The sequence below is a fragment of the Lynx rufus genome, unplaced genomic scaffold (genome assembly GCF_022079265.1).
Source record: "Lynx rufus isolate CCGP_SWC_20201006 ecotype Redwood Valley unplaced genomic scaffold, mLynRuf1.p SCAF_4, whole genome shotgun sequence".
NCBI lineage: Eukaryota > Metazoa > Chordata > Mammalia > Carnivora > Felidae > Lynx > Lynx rufus.
Window position 1 is genome coordinate 135,077,819 of NW_025814856.1, and position 19,690 is coordinate 135,097,508.

At 33.9% G+C, this 19,690-nt stretch overlaps 1 protein-coding gene across 4 annotated transcripts in view; it reads right to left on the reverse strand.

Annotated features, from left to right (window-relative positions):
* TFEC (transcription factor EC) overlaps positions 1-2,714 on the reverse strand; it is a 71,263-nt gene extending 68,549 nt beyond the window's left edge. For all 4 annotated transcript variants that reach the window (XR_006965164.1, XM_047096235.1, XM_047096234.1 and 1 more), the window contains exon 1: positions 2,598-2,714. The gene's annotated coding sequence lies outside the window, so the exon portion shown is untranslated. The remainder of the gene's footprint in view (positions 1-2,597) is intronic.
* Positions 2,715-19,690: the final 16,976 nt, after the last annotated feature.

Here is a 19,690-nt window from a genome sequence, read left to right on the forward strand (position 1 = left end):
GGAGAGTGTTTCAGGAAAGGCAAGAGACGATGTGCAAATACTCTTCCATGGTAACTGTTAGGAATGAACATAAGGGAGCATGGGAATCCTTATTAAAACTAAACCTCTACTTCCTAGATTCCTTTTTTTTTTTTTACTTCTTACCTACTCTTTCAAATCTGCAGAGATAAAAAGAAAAACAGCAACCTAATGGATCTTTAAGATCATTAGGCCCAACCTCCTATTATATCCTGAGAGCAATTACAAAATCCTTAGCAAGGGCTTTCTCTCCTTGACCAACCTATTCCTGTAACTGGTCACCTGAGGAAATTCCACAACCTTACTATTTCACTTTTTAATAATACAGATCCCCTCAATTTTTCTGATGTTTAACACAAACCACCTGTAATACATTCTCATACCATTCTTCTTTTTTTTTTTTTTTTTGCTAATGAGTAAGCATCCAGACTTCCCATGCGCCAATAAATACATTTTAATGGAATCACATAATTATCTATCCACTAAGCTCTCAAAGTGATGTCTGCCAAATCTTGATATGTCTCCAAACACCTGCACCCCAAGCCACAGACTCCTTAACTGGCTGGTAGCTCACAACAAAATAAGGAATATTTTTATACATTAGTTTCTTGATAAAGAAATAGTCTTTTTCTATAAGACTATTGTTAAGCTCTCCTCTTAAGATTGGCTCATGCTTTGTAAGACACTGGTGGTTCTTAATGCTTTCCTCAGCTCTGTGCCTCACAGACTCTTCCTGATCTTAGTAAACCCACTCAGCAAAATCTGAGCAGAAACTATAATTTGCACTCTACATTTGTTTTGTTTTATTTTGTTTGCCGAAGACTGTAAAATTTGCACTGTGCTATTTGTAAACATTATCTTTCAAGATCTGCTATCATTCCACTGCTTAATTCAATATTTTATACTAAAAGAGTTAATTAAACATCTCCTTGAAGAGTATGGCATGTCTAATAAACTTTGGATAATTTTATTTGTACGTTGATTTACAAAGAGTTTAATGATTGCATTTCCACATGTATAATATGATTATTGTTTTATCAGTATCCATCATTATCCCCTTTGAATCATGTTTTATTAATTCATTTGAAACCATTGTGTAAGAATATTTCTTTCAGTTTCTCCTTTCCTTATTTCTCCTTTTCGACTATTCAAACCACTGTTTTCAAAATTGTTCCCTACTTCCACGGTGTCAATTACTACAGTTTCTGAAAACTTCACTTATGCTATATATTTGCATCATATTTAAATGTCTCATAATTATTTTGGTTATCTAGAACTTATAACAAACCTTGTGCCATAGTCATTAAAATTAAGTTGACGCTTAAGAAACATTTTTCAGCTTGTTTCATTTTTGACATCAGCTCCAAGTTTCAGTTCAATAAAATATACTCATGCACTTAACTGTTCTACTGTTTTGTAATGAAACTGAAAAATTTTTAAATAACAATAATAATCAACACCAAAGGAATAAACAACATGGAAATTATATACACTCCACTTGTTTGATAGCTAAAAAAGAGTTTTTATTCTCAAAATGGAGATCACAAAGTCAGCATATTCAAGGTAGTTTCTACCAAAAAAGGGTAAAAGATTTACTATTCATTCAAAAGCGACTTGAAAATGTAAAGCTACACTCAGATTCATCTAAAATAGTAGCAAAGCAAAATAGTCTGAATAATCTTGATAATACACCCCACATTCTGTTTCACTTTGCTTTGTTGATACTGTCTCTGAATAGGGAAGAATTGTGAAGGTTATTTTGGTATCAATGTTAAATAAAGTTTCTAGTAAATAAGTTACTAATAAGCTACCCAAGATGAATTCAAGATTACTTCATGTTTTTTTTCTCAAAATGTCTATTCCCAGTGAAACATTTTAAGACAGTATGGGAATATAATTCACATACACAAATATATAAAAAATAGATGTGTACATATGTGTGTATGTATACAGATGTATAGATAATCCAAGTCTCTACTACAACTCCATTAGTTATTACAATTGAAAACTATTACTATAAAAATTTATTGCTGGATATTTGACATCTCCTACACAAACTTTTCAAATCCAAATCTTTATTTAAAAAAAAAAACAGAATAATTAGTGCTGGAAAAATAACATACACTAAAGTACTATCTGGTGTTAATTCAGCTATGAACAGAACTCATATTTTCTTACCTTTAAAAGCTGATAACATATATATTGCTAAGATGTAAACAGAAATTAACATTTATTCATAAAATAACTTATAAAATGCAATAAAATGTTAAATCAGTCCAATTTAGTAAATATCCAAGAATATTAAACTGGAAGAGGAAATTGCTTCAGTTATCATGAACAAAAATGGTAATTTCTAAATCTTGATTAAAATAAGACATTAATAAAGTTTCAGATATATTTTACCCAAATTATAGCAAATCACAGTGCAACTACCCTAACATCCTGATATCTAATGATCATGCGAGATGAAACCATAATTATAAGCAAGCCACACATATCAAAGTAAAATAAGTATTGATTAGACTTGTCTTCAGTTTGTTTAAAGTACAGAAAATTAACCTGCCAGTTTAGTTACCTACCAGCAATGATTGGATTCTATCAGTGTTATCACCTCTATAAACAGCACCAAATTATAATCCCTCTTCCCATAACATAAGCACCATGCCAAAAGAGACAACCAAAGTAAATGATCTGATCATGAATAATGAATAGTTAGGGCTGGTTGGAATCCACTTAGTTGAGGAAAGAGAAAAGAGAAGTGGCTCATTAGGGCATTTCCTGAAACTTGGTTGGAATTTCAGTTAAGGAAGAAGAAATGACACAGCAGTTTCAAGTAGGGGGACTTCCTTTCTTTATCTGAAATATGCTACCAATTTGAGAAACAGCACTCCAACAAAAGTACTCCACAGTAATGTGGCCACAGTAAAAGCTCTCGTTGATCCCGTTATTGCCCGGTAATTAACATTTCTTCCCAGAATATACACAAGCAGTACATGGTTGTTATCAAAATGGACTAAGATCCCATATTTATTGCAACATGTAAAGTCTCATATTTAACATGTCTTCAACAAACCAACCTGCACCAATGTTCATATTTTAAAAATTGCAGTTTTGTTTAGAGTATTAATAGATTTTGAGTTTTTGCTTAAGGCAATCAAATGCCCCATATTTCATATAGTCACATTTACCTTACGTATGATTTTGTTCTCAAAATGACTCCAGGATGATTTTCATCTTGTTCAAGAATATTTTATCTTCCTATGTAGATGGAAGATACACAGTTCAGCTTATAAGATTTCTAACAATAATATAATAATTATTTTTCATATTCTACTGTGATCTGTAGTTTTAAGCAACAGAAGCACTGGTTACTTATTTACTGCCCTTACAAATGAAACTTTTGAAAAGATTTCACTTTATATATTAGTTATCTGCTTGAACTGAAAAATCTAAAGATGCAACTTTTTTCCCACACTATAATATGTAAAGAGAAAATCTGCATTTATTATATAACAGTAACACCATTTGCTTACTCTATCTAAATCTATATTTTAAAACAATATATGAAGCAAAGCATTCCCATTAATTACTGAGGTTTAATGCAAAGGTTACTGTGCTTTGAAAATTCATGCAGCTGGGGCGCCTGGGTGGCTCAGTTGGTTAAGCATCCAACTTTGGTTCAGGTCATAATCTGGTGGTCTGTGAATTCAAGCTCCGCATCAGGCTCTGTGCTGACAGCTCAGAGCCTGGAGCCTGCTTCAGATTCTGTGTCTCTGTCTCTCTCTGCCCCTCCCCTTCTTGCAATCTGTCTCTCTCTCTCAAAAATAAATAAATATTAAAAAAAAAGAAAAGTCATGCAATTAAATTGACATTTATGTTTTTCAAGGAGTGGAAGTTATGTGAAAATATCTCAGCACTTTATATATTGCTTCAAGAATGATAAAATTATTAAGAAAAAAAGCTCTCATTGTCAATAGCAATTTACATTTTCTAATGATGTTGTCATACATTTAAATCTCCTAAGGTGATAGGAAGGAGTAAATATTTAATTGAGAGTAAAAGTCACTTAGATGAATAGAAGAAATAAAGAAACAAGATTAACAAGAAACACTGTTAAGAAAGAGAAACATTTGGGATTTTAACTCATATTGGAAACTACTTCAGTTTAAAATACATTTAACAGTTTAAAATACATTTTTTTGATTCAGAAGGTAAGTTTTGAAGCTGTATTACTATATGGGCATACATGTTGGATTTGAAAAGTTGTAAATACACACATGGCTACATAGACCTAAAGAAATAGGCATCTATGTGTTTACAGTGCTTATCTCTTAAAGTGGTCCAACAAAATAATTATGATCAAAAAATTATTTACCTAGAGTTTCTATACTTAATATAATAAACATGTATGTTATTTGGGCTAAAATATAGTTTTAATTTAAAAAATTAGGTTATACATCAAAACACTTAGGGATAGCATACTACTTATGTAATACTGTATTATAAGAAATACATGTTTGGTCTTCAACCCTGGTTCCCAATTCCTGATCAGGGTGAGAGAAGCATTTTTTTTTTTAATTCATAGAGTCCCTCTCAACCACATATGGCTTTATGTTAATGAGGTAACTTGCTAGGCCCCTAAACAGCTTCAGGATGGAGGCTGGTTGCCAGAGGAACCAACCATGTGATTAGAAGGTTATCTTTCTAAGTCACAGATTTTATCACTTTATTCTCCTTGTTTATAACGATCAGAAACTTCCTACTGCCTACACTTTGATTCCAAATTCTCTAGAATAGCTTACAAAAGTCTTCACAACCAAATCTGCATCTGGACTTCAAGCTTTATTAGAAACAGTCTCCTTTCCTTCTGCTTAGAATGTCTTGCTGCAAGACTCTCCTTTTTTCAAAGTCTAGATCATATCTGACCTTTCCTTGAATCTTCCTTGAAAGATAAGGAGCCCCCCCAAAAAAAGAAAAAAGAAAGAAAGAAAGATAAGAATTACAGGTACTTGTGTGTATGTGTGAACAGGTGGAATTTCCACATATTTCTAGTTTAAGTGTGAATACCAATGTATTTTAATACCAAATAAATTTATAAATTCAATATTAATATTTATCAAAATTCTAGTTACATTCTACTGGGTATTTATTCTATTATTTACTAAGAATAACAAATGAAAAGCATAGGCAAAATATTTTTAAAATAAAAAATAGTAAGGAAATACTTGAAATATAAGACAATGAACACATTATAAAACTACACTAATCAAAACAGTTTATTTCTGGTATATAATAGAAAACTCAAAACTTCTACATTTTTAGAAATTTAGTATATGTTGAAAATTGTACTCCACATTAGTAGGAAATTGATGCATTTCTCAATGAATACTTTAGGGGTAAGGGACTAACACTGTGTTGAGAGAAAAAGAGGGAAATAAAAGTAGAGAGAGACCCATACCTCTACAACACCAAAAATTCAATTTTAAAATCTTAAAGATTTAAATATAAAAATTTCAAAACATCATTTAGAAAAACATGAGTGATTATTTTATAACCCACAGAGTAATATGTCAACAAAGAATAATATTGCATATTTGATCACATAAATATTAAAACCTCTCTAAGAAAAGAAGCATTTTTTGTAATTTGACAAAATAAAAACTGGTAAAATGCTTTTTCCCCCCTATAGCTTCAAAGCATATAGTATATAGTTAATTGTAACACTGTGTTACAAATGTTTGATTATTTTTTTGTCTTCTTACCTGAAAATGTGTGTACTGTTGGATTGGATCATAAGAATTTCTTCTTTTATTAGTAGTAATATTCTGTCTTAGTTTATGATGCTGAAAGTTATGTAAAATACATATCTCTGACTTATCCTTGGCAGGGAGTAAGGATCTAGGATAGTTATACTCCCCCAAATCTATCAATCACTGTTTTCAGTCTGCCTCCAAGGAAAATTAATTCCCAGACACATCCTGCCCAAGTTTCACATAAGCAAAGTGGATTCTGTCACAGCGAGGGCATCCCTCTGACAAAATCTCCAGTGCAGGCTGTTGGAAGACAAGCTGTCATTCGCTGAAATGGTAAGGGGTATATGGAAGTATAGACAACACCAACAGCATCCGCTCCAACGTTTTAGAACTGGTCCTGTCACACAGCATACAGTCTATATTAAGTACTAAGTTTTAATGTTCTTTACATTAATCTTCCCATCAAAAGTAATACCATATTTATTTATTCATTCATTTGTTAATAAGCTTCTATTGAATGCCTTCAGTTGATCAGGCACTAGGATAAAAAGATACACACTTATGGTTCTTAACCCTCAAAATTACAGTCTAGTAGAATTTGGAAGATAAATTACCCATGGTTTAAAACAGTTAAAAATAGGACGTCTGGGTGGCTCAGGAGGTTGGGCATCCAACTCTTGATTTGGGCTCAGGTCATGATCCCAGGGTCGTGGGATAAAACCCTGCTGAGTGTGGAGCCCTTAGTATTCTCTCTTTTGCTCTCTGCCCCCTCCCCTTCTTGTGCTCCTACGCTCTCTCTCTCTCTTTCAAATAAAACAGCTAAAGACAGAAAAATTAATTTAATGGAGGAGTATTTAAAATAACAAAAATGATGTAAGGAATAAAAGGATTTTTTTTTACATCTGATTTTCAACGTTTATTTATTTTTGGGACAGAGAGAGACAGAGCATGAACGGGGGAGGGGCAGAGAGAGAGGGAGACACAGAATCGGAAACAGGCTCCAGGCTCTGAGCCATCAGCCCAGAGCCTGACGCGGGGCTCGAACTCACGGACCGCGAGATCGTGACCTGGCTGAAGTCGGACGCTTAACCGACTGCGCCACCCAGGCGCCCCTACATCTGATTTTCATAAGAAATAGGATATTTCAATAAGAAATACCATGAAAGTAGAGATTGTTTGGTGTCTAAAGTCAAACACATTTGCGGGCACCAAGGTAATCAATAACAGGTAATATCTAAGTTAAATAATGTTTGCATTAAAAATATTAGCAGATCAGGGGCGCCTGGGGCTCAGTTGGGTAAGCATCTAGCTCTTGATTTCGGCTCAAGTCATGATCTCACATTTGTAGGATCTAGTCCTCCTAGTTCTAGGCTGACAGTGCAAAGCCTGCTTTAGATTCTCAATCTCTCTCTCTCTCTCTCTCTCTCTCTCTCTCTCTCTCTCTCACACACACACACACACACACACACACACACACACTGCCCCTCCCCCACTCACACTCTGTGTCTCTCTCAAAATAAATGATTAAACATTAAAATATATTAACAGATCATATAGGGAAAAACTGTCTCTTGCCAAATGGCAGCTAACACACTCTTGGAAAGGGACTTGGAAAATAATTCTACAGATAGGTAAAAAGCAGAGTAGAAGATAGTATATTAGCCCTTCAAAAAAAGAAAAACATTTATCTTATTCCATAAAATAAAAAATTTTAATGGAAATTGATTTTACACCTATACACTGGGGATGTTGAAGATATTTATGCCCATAAATAGACTTTTTTCTTACCAACAAGTAGCCTAGTTAAAGACAATCATTACTCTATGGAAATTTTCCAATTTGAAAAACACTGAAGAAACCCAGCTTCTCTCTTAAGAAGGAATCAAATAAATCAAAGGAAAGATCTATTTCTCCTAAGAAGTTTGGAAATAAAGCCCAAGATCAATATTACCATAGAAAATAAGCAAACAAAATCAATTGTGAATATGCAGAACTGAAATTTATGTCACTCATGAAGAGGAATCATGCTTTTAAAGAGATTAATTTTATATTTAAGTCACTTGGCAAATAATTGGCATTGATTATTTAAAATTCTGATTTCACTTTCAGTTTGCCGAAGTGCAAAAGTCAGAAAGTGAATATTCCATGTTTTTATATCAGAACCCCAGACTTTGTCTGAGTAGCACTTTAACAAACACCAAATATCAAATCTGATCTTGAATTCTGATATCATTTAAGAACTACAGACTACTTAACATTTAGGAGTCAATCCCACTAAAATATGAACGTTGAAACTTATTTTTATTTCTACTCTTTCATTAGCACACTAGCAAGTATAATATTTGTAAACTTTTAAAATATAAAATTGAACTTAAGTTTTATTCTATAAAAGTTATTATGTCCTTAACAAAAGGCAACCAGGCACAAGGGCCGTGGAACACCTGTAAAATGTGCATACCATTATACAATTGAAGTATTAGTTCTTTCTTCTAAAATACTCTTCATCAGGGTGCCTGGGTGGCTTATTTGGTTGAGCGCCTGACTTCAGTTCAGGTCCTGATCTCATGGTCCATGGGTGTGAGCCCGCATCGGGCTCCTTGCTGACAGCTCCAAGCCTGGAGCCTGCTTCGGATTCTGTGTCTTCCTCGCTCTCTGCCCCTCCCCCACTCTCTCTCTCTCTCTCTCAAAAATAAACATTAAAAATAATTAAACATAATTTAAAAAATACTCTTAATCTACCTCAGTTAACTTTCAGAAATATCAAGTCATTAATCCACCAGTACCAGCAGAAGTGCATGGACTTATCATTGTTGAATGAAAATGGGTAAACTCTATCAAGAGAATCGAATGACTTTTTCAAGTTTTTCTGTCCCCAACAATTCAATTTTGAAGAATAAGAGGTCTCTAGAAACTTTTAAAGCATTAATATAATTTAATTCTTCTATGACGCCAAAGGCTTTAAGATTTCCCTAGAGTTTATGTCTGATCTTGATCTTGGCATACACTAGAGTATTCAACAAGAACCAGCCCTTCTGAAAATTATGAAGTAGGCAACACTTGTCTTTAACATGAACTCTCTATGTCCTTTCCCCTTTTGCCGATAGGTGCCGAGATTCCTTATTATCTTGCCCACTTTGCTGCTAAAACTAGTTTTAGAAGACTGTCTAATTAATTCATTACATACTTTATTCACTAAGGTATAAATGAATGATAACACTTAAAATATTCTCCTTCCCCAAAGCATTTGCATTTGGAATGTAATGAATTTTAAGGTAAAGAGGGAAGATATATTCAAATTTGTGAAAGAATTATTACAAATAAAATTCCAGAAATCAATAATATTCCATGGAGGCTGTCATCTAATCTGAGCACTGTTAGATTGAACGATGTATTATCCATAAAATAAATAAAAGCATAAAGCTTCTTTCTTTGTAATGTTAGGATGTTCCAAATGAGATGGCATGTCCAATGATTGACATTGCAACTCCCTAGAGATTGGAAAAATGACAAGTCTTTACAGTCTGCCAAAGTCGTACAGTTGATCTCTGTCTGACAGGGGAGGATAGGGTATTTTGTTGAAACAAACAATTCCAAAAAGAACCAGAATGTTAAAAACAAAATGCTGTTTAAACTCTACGTGACCAGTGTGGAAAAGTGGAGAGCTCTGTTCCACACAGTTTCTAAAGGATCCTTGATAATGGAGACTCCAATTCCATACAAGCTTCCAATACCACTGAGGCAGGGAAACAAGATGTGGATAGAGGTTCTTAAAGCTTCTGCAAGAAGTGACCCTCATCACTTCTGTTTATCATTCACTGACTAAAGCTATCAACGGTTAATTTAAAGGAAATTAACCTGCAATTCTCTCATATGTTGAGATTTTTGCTATTAGGGCGAAAACTGTATCATTCTCCTAATATCCTTTAACATATCAACTTTTTCCAAGGAATAACTCTTTAATGAAGGTTTGTTTTTCCATAATGTCACCTAAGAAACAAATTCAGTCCACCAGTAAAGAGCTGTGAGCTTTATTCTGAGCCATTTCACTATAAATACAAATAAGAAGAGAGAATAGGGACAAGAATAGGAGGGGGAACAGACAGACAGAGTAGTTGAAGATGATAATTCTGATCATCATGATTTGGAGAGATAAGAACTAAAATAAAGACAAACTCTATGTATGAATGTATGTACGTTTGTCAGTATTATGATGTTTGTTCTTAAGATCTATGCAAAAAACACCTTCCAGAATCTATCTACAAGGGGGAAATAGTCATCTTTCAGAGAAACATACAAAGATGAGAGAGACATTTCACAAATATATATTTCACTGCAAGTAAACAAAGTTTTCCTGAGGAAACTATAATAATCATGCTTTTTTGAGAGAGAGAGAAGAGAGAGAGAAAGAGAGGGAGAGAGAATGTGCACATGTGCATGAGAAGGGAAGGGGCAGAGGGAGACAATTAGCTGACTGAGCCCATCCAGGCACCCCAAAACTGTAATAATTGACAATACACTTACATTTAAAGGAAGAAAATTTGGAAAGGGTAATAAGATCAGAGATGTGGAAGAAGATTTTGTGGAAATATTTTTCTGTGTTTTCATTTTGAGGTATTTTTAAAATTCCTTTAGAGGTTTAAAAAAAATCCCATGCATACAAAGGACTCATCAATGCACATTTCTTGTTTTAATTTATGATTTTTCATTGACATTTTTAACTATATAAAACTATATTCTGACAAAGTAAAATAAGAAGAAATGGAAGGGGGGAAAGATCTAGATATGAACTGAATGAGAAGAGTAGAATAAAGCAAAGTATAAATGTTCTGTTAGACTTTTTTTTTTTTTTTTAATTTTTTTTTTCAACGTTTATTTTTGGGACAGAGAGAGACAGAGCATGAACGGGGGAGGGGCAGAGAGAGAGGGAGACACAGAATCGGAAACAGGCTCCAGGCTCTGAGCCATCAGCCCAGAGCCTGACGCGGGGCTCGAACTCACGGACCGCGAGATCGTGACCTGGCTGAAGTCGGACGCTTAACCGACTGCGCCACCCAGGCGCCCCTGTTAGACTTTTATCTCATACTCATGGTAACAAGAAATATCAATGTTATCTAAATTCACTTCGGTCAATAGATACTTCATGTTGTGGGAAAGGAAAGGAAAATGAGGCTCATAAAACTTCAGTAAGGATGTCAACAAATCCCAATAAAATGATTGCTTTGGCAGGACTAGTGTTTTTTAATGGATAGTATATTAGGAAATAGCCAACATGATTTGCTCTTATTTCCTAATTAAAAAATAAATATGTATATACATACGTATATGTTTGTTCACATGGGTGCCGAAGAGAGAAGCCAAAATAAATACCCAAATCATCATTTGCAAAGTCCTTTCCCTTAAATTTTTACAAGGACATATAAATCAGAAATTCTAAATAGAAAGATTGATACTTTAATCCTATTTTTGTTTTACAATCACATTTCAAGCACTCCATTTTTATTTCTTTTCTTACTCCAGATTAAGAATCTATTCTAATGCAGAAATTGCACAGTGTTGTGATAGTCAGCCTTGAGTGCCTGGGTCAATGGCACTGAACTCAGCAAGTACAAACATGGAGTCACATTCACAACATCTATCCACTAATATCATAGCCAACAAAAACCATCCTACACTTTCCAAACCACCTTCCCAACCCCACTATTGCCATTTGGAACCCATACAATTTAGATTAACCCACATTCCCCATACTCCATGCATGGCCTTTGCGTTTGTGAGAGTATTATTATGTCAAATGGTTAAAGAATTAACATCAGGTTATTCACTTTTATTTTGACAGAGTTTAAATGACAAAAGAGATTAGATACATTGCTATGGCTTAGGAAATTTAGAATGAAATATGTTCTTATTTTGTGGAGGCTTCCCTAAAGGGAATGTTAATAATTTCCCAAGATACTTAGTATATGTAGCTTGAGCATCTATCTCCTGTTGTGAGATTTAAACAAGAAGAATCTGTTAAATCTGCTAACTGGAATATTTCCCAAGATGCAAATAACTGGGTGTGTCTAGACTAGCATGTAAAAACACTATTGCACTGGGTGTAAGCTATGCGAATTGCCTTATCTTTCCATATAACATTTGTATGTGTTACATTTCCCATACGATTGTGCTTCCTTTCATTTCTTTGATAAACTAATGAGGAAAAGGGAGGAAGATATACAAAGGAAAAAAAAAGAAATGAAAATATAAACAACGAAAATGCTAGCGAAGGTGGGTAAACTATCATAAAATCTAAGCAAAACTCTCCTCAAATATCAGTTCTAGATTCAAGTAATTTCGGGCATATGTACTGAGCACCAGAAGTTGTGCTAGGTGCTTTTGCTTGCATATATAATGGAATATTGTGGTTTAAAAAAAAAAAGAGGTAATACACTTCAGAAATTAAAAAGTTAGAATATTGTAAACTTCAACCCTTTGAGAACTCCTTATGTTAAGTAAGAGAAAAAAAAGAGTTGGCAAATGTCAGTAACCATGTTGGTATATCTGAAAATCTGTGACAAGTAATGGTGTGCTCAGAAGTGATTCTTTTCTCCTGTGTATAGATCTTGCTAATCAGGGAGAAAACTGTACTTCATTGTCTGGCTTCAATTCAAAGCAGGCAAAGCTGAGCTTTTAAACAGCCAGGAATTTCACAGGTTTTGTGTTCTCTGTTAGGCTCTCCTGTTTTGGATAACAGCTCTGAAACAAAGAGAACACACACACACACACACACACACACACACACACACACACTAGTATGGCTGTTGGTGACTCTAACTCCCACAAGACAGAGCTTCATGATCACATCAGATGTTTCACAAAACAAGGGGCAAGAGATGTATCTCTCACACAATATGCAGACCTACAACTGTTCACCTTCAGCTCGCAATCTGATATAAAGCTATAAATCAAGTATTAGAGAGACACAATAGGATGACAAGAAGGAACAACACTGAAAGTGGTACCTGTAACCTTAATTTTAGAGAAAAGGAAAAACAGGTAAAAGTATCAGGCACAATAGTTAGGTTTTAGATGTCTATATTATCAATTCACAGAGTAGAGGTAGCAAAGTGAAAATGACATTTTAGCACAATGAGATAAATGCAATCCCACAGGTACCACTGAGAGTTGGTAGAATTGCATTCTTTTCTAGAATAGAGCCACAGAAGAACATGCTTGGTTACAAAAAATATATATATAATACAGCATAAGCATTAGAAGGATTGCATTACATATGAAGAAGAAACAACTAAATGGTTTACATGGGCTCAGGGAAACATTCACAACCTATAACCTTGACAAGATGTTGATTTAGTGATATAAGATGGACACCACCTGGTATCAAAAGTAAATTTGGAGTTGTTTGACTAGTATTATTTAATTCTGAATATTATTTTATTTTATTTTATTTTTTCCAGCATTATTGATGAATAATGGGCTAATATAATTGTATACATTTAAGTGTACAATGTAATGGTTTGATGTACTTATATAGTGTGAAATAATTACCATGATCAAGATAGTTAACACATCCATCACCTTACATAGTCAACTCCTTTTTTTTATAGTGAAAACACTGATGCTACCCTCTGTCATCAAATTTCAAGTACACAATACCATATCATTAACTCTAGTCTAATTGAAAGCAGAACTTCATAGTTACATGAACAAAGTAAAGCTCATTATTAATTTGCTAATAGTGCATCGCTACAGGAACATGAAACCTAACTAGGGACATAATAAGTAATCTGCAATGGGTTTTGTTAAAGGTAATTGCCACAAACCGATTTAGAAGCTAGAACTAAACATTTAAAAGAAACCCATCCATTCCTGAATCCAACAGAATGCAGGACACATTCAGAAGTCAGGCAGGAATGATGGAGGAAATGAATAAGAGTAAGCCAATATCTAGGTCAATATGACTCTTCTCTCTAAATTTTATTAATAAATCTCATTAATTCAATGCAAAAAAGGCTGAATAACCTCCAAAATTATAAAATTAAATAGCTTATTTGGGCTTCTTTTAAAGATAATGGTTATATTTTTCAGAAATCTAAAATAAACTTCCTTTACTTTGAATAGAAGGCCATAATGTGTGAGAGAACTGATCACAAATATATGTACATTTGTTGCTAAAACTTGAATCTCTTTACTCGTTAACTCAAACTGCCTTGACTTCTCATGTTTATGCAAAACAGATTTTTTGGAGGAAAAAAGAAAGGTACTGTAACATCAGAGGAAATCATCAAAGAACTAGTGGCAACATCTTAAGGCTTTTATCAAAGTAGTAAGGGAATGCATTAAAGCAACAATATCTGAAGCTTACATGTGATGGGACTACTAAATTTAATAGTGTATCTTATGAACATATGTGTATATAATGATTTTTCTGTAAGAATACCTCATTCTGAAGCACTTCTTTTCGGAGTAATAGAACATTATTCTCTCAAGATAATTCAGAAAAAAAATCTACCAATATTTTATTAATAATAGATGCCTACACTCCACAAACAGAGGACCAAAGTTTTTGAAAAACTATATGCACTGTAAGTGAAGGTTATACAAAGGGGAATATGCTTATGAATGGAAAAGTCATTAAAAAATCCCTCATCGAATTCTTATGAGAAAATGGTAGGCTAAAACATGAATTGTTAAAACCGAGTAACAGTACATGAGGATTTAAGTAAAAATAGGCAGTTCTTATCTAGGAAATCTGGCCCAGCAAACTATGATCAAATTTGAGAAACCTATCTACATTTATAAAAATGTGTTAAAAATAAAACATTTCTTATTTTCAAAGAAAAAGTATTAAAGACAAACATAATTTTACCTGCAAATAATAGTTAAATAGAAAAAGGAAAAGAAACCCATATGAAAATGCATGTCTAAGTATTTGAGAGTGCGACCATTTGAGATGCTACTACTGAGAAAAGTCATGGGAGGTCACCAGTGGGTTTACTCATACACTGACAAACCCAAGGTCAACTTTTCATGCATATTTGGTCTCTGTGGGGGTCATAAAAATAACCAAACACTACTGAGTTCTTTGACTACTGAAGGAGAACATATGGGTGGGAATGCTAATACTATGAAACGCCTCTTTTGGCTTCCATATGCGGTCTTCCTGTGAATAAGAACTACAAAGCTGCTACTACCCAACTTCTGGGACTCTCAGCTGCCATATAATGCATAATTATTTGCTTCAAAATAAAAAGGTAACCCACTCTCTAAAATTAGATCATTTAGATTTATGGAAGAATTAGCACCTAAGTCTTCCAATGAGAATAATACAAAGTTTTCCTCAGAAGTTACGAACTCAGGCCTCTAAATATGAAACATAGAAGTGTGTCGCTCCAAAGAAGACAGGAGTGGATTTTTAAAATACTGTAAGGTTTTTCTATGCATATTTTCTATTATGGCCAGAGCTGGTCTTATGGGCTACCCCACAGGCCAATAATGCATTACCCCTTCCTAACTAATATGTTAAGGGACTTGTACAAAATCTATTTAATGAAAATAAGCATTTTCTTTTAATTAGTATGGGTAGTATCTTCTTTATACTCAAAATAAGAGATTTACTACATGTTCTAAACATCAAATTCAATTATTTGGAATATTCTTGCCTTTCACAGTACTATAGACTCTAAGAATAGATGTAACTAACCTACACTTATTTTGTTACAAAATCTTATCACAATGTAAGTTTATTTTCTTCTGCCTACTCTATCAACCAAATGTTCTTCAATTTCTTTAGTTGTTGGGTTTTCCTCAGTTTTTTGAGCAACAAACATGTGGGAAGCATATTTAACAGTAGGTAATAAAGTGAATCATTGGCTTCTGGTAAACAGCCAGATGCTGAGTGGCATTCTCTCCTTCAGCCTTGTGACTGCCTACACCTGCTGACTTCAGACCTCTGACAGCTGCCTGGTCTCAGGCTTGGAGGCATAATCTAGAGTTCCACTTGGAACCTGCCGACATAAGATGCAAAACACCCAACTGGGTCACCCCAGCATCCGTGAAGGGTTTCTCTTTTCCTAAGTTTTTTTTTACATTTATTTATTTTTGATAGAGAGAGACAGAGCACAAGTGGGGGAGTGGCAGAGAGAGAAGGAAACACAGAATCCAAAGCAGGCTCCATGCTCTGAGATGTCAGCACAGAGCCCGATGCGGGGCTCGAACTCACCAGCCGTGAGATCATGACCTAGGCTGATCAGACGCTTAACTGACTGAGCCACCCAGGTGGCCCAGGGTTTCTCTTTTTCAAATTTATTTCCACTGAGCAACAGTGGCTACTTCAGTGGAAGAGAAACCAAATTAGATTTTACCAGTTATGTAAGGAACTGCATGGAAGAAACCTGAGCAAATTAGCACTCTTTAGCCAATGTATCCCAGTGTTGTTGTAGCGCTGCCTAAAAATTGGCACCATATGATGCCATGAATCTGGCTGGATCTTTAACACAGGAATAAAAAATAAAAGTAATAGTTGAGCTTCTAGTAATTTCTGTGAAAATATCTCTTCCTTGTTTCATAAGTTCAAAGAGAATGGAAATCCTTTTCAGCTTAATCACCATTGAACACTACCAACAAAACTTAGTGCACAACATACAATTAGTGCTTAATAGCTCTCTAATGACTAAATTAAATTGACAAACATATTGATGATATTCCCTGCACTTTAAGTGCAGCTACAATCATCCTGTCTTGTTCCAGAAAGATGTAAATACAAAAAAAAAAAAAAAAGAGAGAGAGAGAGAGACAAAGGATCTGGGGCAAAATCACACTGTGATTTACATTTTGAAGTTGTGAAATCCTATATAATCAAAGGATTATATAATCTTTTGAATTTATGCCATGAACCTTCATATGGAGAAAACCACTTCATTATAATAAAAACAAAAATGAACACTTATAAAGTGCTTTTAGTATCTCAGTAATCATATTAAAAACTACACAAATATGGAAAAAATTGAACAATCCTATGAGGAGGTACTAATAATGCCCATAAGACAGATGAGAAAATTGAGGCGTAGAGTTCAAGTAAGAAAGTCACACTGGAGGCAAAATTTAAGTTCAGGAGGTCTGGCTCAAGTTGAACTCTTAACATCATAAAACATTACCCCTAGTGATGAGATATTTTAGGTACTTCTCAGACTAAACTCATATAAGTAGTCCAAAAGGAATCGCTCTTCTACAGAACTGGAGCAAATAGTATTATTTTGTATTAATACACATCTGATAACAGTTACGTCCATGGTATTTTATATTCAGGTGCATGTGTATGTATATTGATCTACATTAGTATAGTCTGGATAAGAAGGAACAGAAAAAGGAACCATATTAATAATTGGGTAAAAAGAATTGATACCCTTACTGAATATTTACTTGACACTGTGATTAGCATTTTTCATGCATTATTGGTTTAATTCTTCCCCAAATTTTGGGTATTTGCTACTATGTATCATCTATTTAATCTATATTATAAAACTAGGACTAGGAAAATTAACCTTTTGGTATGTCAGGTGCTCTTTAGAGCCTCATGCAAAGTATCTGGGCTGTGAGAGGAAGGGAGGAGCCAAGTGCTGTGTCCTAAGGAACTGTCCTGAGGATGGGGTTGCCATTTCCTGAGATGAATTAATCTGCTAGAGAAATTAGCAGTGTTTTTTGGGACATGTTAACTTTGAGGTGCCTATTAGATAATAAATGCAAACATACAGGAGGAGAGTAGATGCAGTGCATAAATGGGAGGACTGGTCATGGTAGGGGCACCAAGAGTCCATTCAGAGTGGAGGGAGAGAAGCCAGGGGGTGTTAAAGACTCAGAGAGCTTGGAAACATGGGTGTGAGAGTTTGGGGAAGTTCTCTTCTGATGGTTCACATTTCTTTGGTGAAGTAGAATATAAGAGTGGGGAGAGTCATTCAAGGTAGGTGAGAAAGGAGAGATTTGAAGCAGAGATGGAATGAATCTTGGACATGTAATTGGATTTCTGGACAACCAGAAAAAAAATTGAAATTCACAGTTATTAACTTAAAGTGAAACCAGACAGCCTGTTTGGGTTTTTTCCTGTTTACTTTCTATGGGCATGTCCAGAATACAGTTGGATTTAAATAGAATTGACGTTTTGGTAGACAAGAAAAGTGAAGGAATAGATGGACAAAGAATTTGAGAGTGTGAACAAAGGCATTTTGACATTGCCAATGATGATAATGTTAATAATGGTGACAATAACAACAAAAACTAACTCTACAGTGTAGACTATGTACCAAGAAGGAAGTGTTCTGAGTAAGTTATATAAATTATTTTTTCTTCACAATAACCTTCTGTTGCATGTATAACTGTTATCATTTCTCTTTTATAGATAAATAACCTGAAACAGAAGCAGAAAATTAAGTAAATGATTGGAGGTTATAGCTAATAAATGGTGAAGGCAGGGTTTAAGCCTTTTTATTCCAGGTAGTCCAGCTCTATATAACAGTAATTCTATACTGCCATGAAGAACTGTGGAATCTATTGAATAAGGAGAGAATTACGGTCATAAAGGATAAAGACAATGAAATGGTGGAAGGATCAATGGGCTGTAGGTCCCAGTGGAGTAAATAATAATAATAATAATAATACTGTATTTGGGAGTCTTCAATGATATGAAATTTAAAAAAAAAGATGTGTTAGTTGGTGATGAAATTCATGGAATTAAAGATCATGAAAGATGTGCCTGTATTTGGAATGATGTCTAGAATATAATCATGTAAAAGGATGGTTAACATAATAAAGTCCAAGACTCCTTGGAGGAAAATAGATCAAGAAATTAGAACACCAAAGTATTAAAGATATTACCCATACAGGTATTGAAATGACCAAGACAAAATCAGTTTTAGAAAGAATGAGACAGATCTGGACCTGAGAATGAAGAGGATCAATACTTAGGTGATGATTAGTGGATGGGGCTGCCTGATGTAGCAAATAAAAATACAGGATGCCCAGATACATTTTAATTTCAGACAAAACTGATGTTTTTTTTAGTGTGAGCATGTCCCAAATGTATGTATGTGTGGGTCGTACATATGCCGGAAAAAAAAATGTATTGTTCATCTGACACTCAAATATAGTCGGACATCATATATTTTATCTGGCAAGCCTACTAATGGAGCCAGCATCTGAATGCAGATTTGTCCTACTCACAGATTAAGTTCCTAAACTTGATATAATATATCTTTATCATTAGTATAAATTTAAGCAAATAAAGTAATAAATAAGTTTTACCAAGTCAAAATTATATTCCTAGTTTGCCAAATTAGAGTAAATTTCATTCTATGATCTTACAATATTATATTCATGTGAATATATAAATGTATATGACATTTTATGAAAGAAAAGTATTTATATTTTAAAAGCACAAACTGCGATCTAAAATTTTTTATCACTAGTTATATGTGTAATTAGATATCAATGGGCAGGCTCCCTGATCATCTATGTTGTTAATTCAGTTTACCGAGTAAGTCCAATTATGATGACAGGAAAATAGCTATGCATTATCACAAATCATCTTTCATCTCTGACATAAATGGGAAAAGATTCCTCTCAGCAATTCCATAGTTACATTTAAAACAAATTTAGCATTGTGTTTGAAGTTGTGCTTTTAAAAGCAATAGGCCCCACAGTTTGGAATCAATGCTACAGTAATGTCTGTCATTTAAATATGGCTTTTTTTCCCAATGCTATTTCATGTTATTTCATCTTTAATTTTAATCCTTATTTAACTATGTAGATATTATCAAAAAAGATAGAAATATGTATGTATAAAAAAGAATAGAAATATAATTCCAAATGAATTAAACATACAAATATTTTGTAATAGATTTTATAGTCTATTCAGACTTCTTTAGTGT